Source organism: Cucurbita moschata, unplaced genomic scaffold (genome assembly GCF_002738365.1).
Source record: "Cucurbita moschata cultivar Rifu unplaced genomic scaffold, Cmos_1.0 Cmo_Scf00004, whole genome shotgun sequence".
Classification (NCBI taxonomy): Eukaryota; Viridiplantae; Streptophyta; class Magnoliopsida; order Cucurbitales; family Cucurbitaceae; genus Cucurbita; species Cucurbita moschata.
Genome location: NW_019268520.1, coordinates 1929762 through 1930376, shown reverse-complemented (window position 1 = coordinate 1930376; position 615 = coordinate 1929762).

Below are 615 nucleotides of genomic sequence, written 5' to 3'. Positions count from 1 at the left end.
TTTTAGCCTTCCACCACTTTATTTTTCTTCCCTTTTTCCTGTACTTATTTACTAATTTCCACCCTCAACTCCCGAAGTTTCAACCTCTGTATTGATCTCGGTCAAAACTACGATCAAAACTTTGAACCTCCGCGACAAATTCATAAGCCGATTAAAAAACCCACCTCGCTAAAACATAAAATTTAGATACAAAATCGAAAATACATACATCAAATAAATACAAATTTTAAATTTGACAACTAAAGTATAGTTGACCAAAAGTCACAAATTTGGATACTTACCACTTAAATAGACAAATTTAAAAATTCCCGAACCGGTTAACCGAAGGATAAACTCGTAATTTAAGTACTTCCCATTCCAATATTTTTCTTACCATTCATCCATGGATGAAGAGAGAGAGAAAGAGAGTACAATATAGACATACACACCAAAGCACAGAGGAAGCAAAATGGTGGGACCCAGTGCTGCAACACCGCGTGTCCCTCGCTCTCACGATGGCTAAAAAAAGATGCCTTTTTTTTTCTTTTTTTTTTTCCCCTTAGTTGCGTTGCTTCGAGGGGAGGGGGAGGGGGAGTTATCCTCTGCTTCGCGCATCTCTTTTTTTTTTTTTTTTTT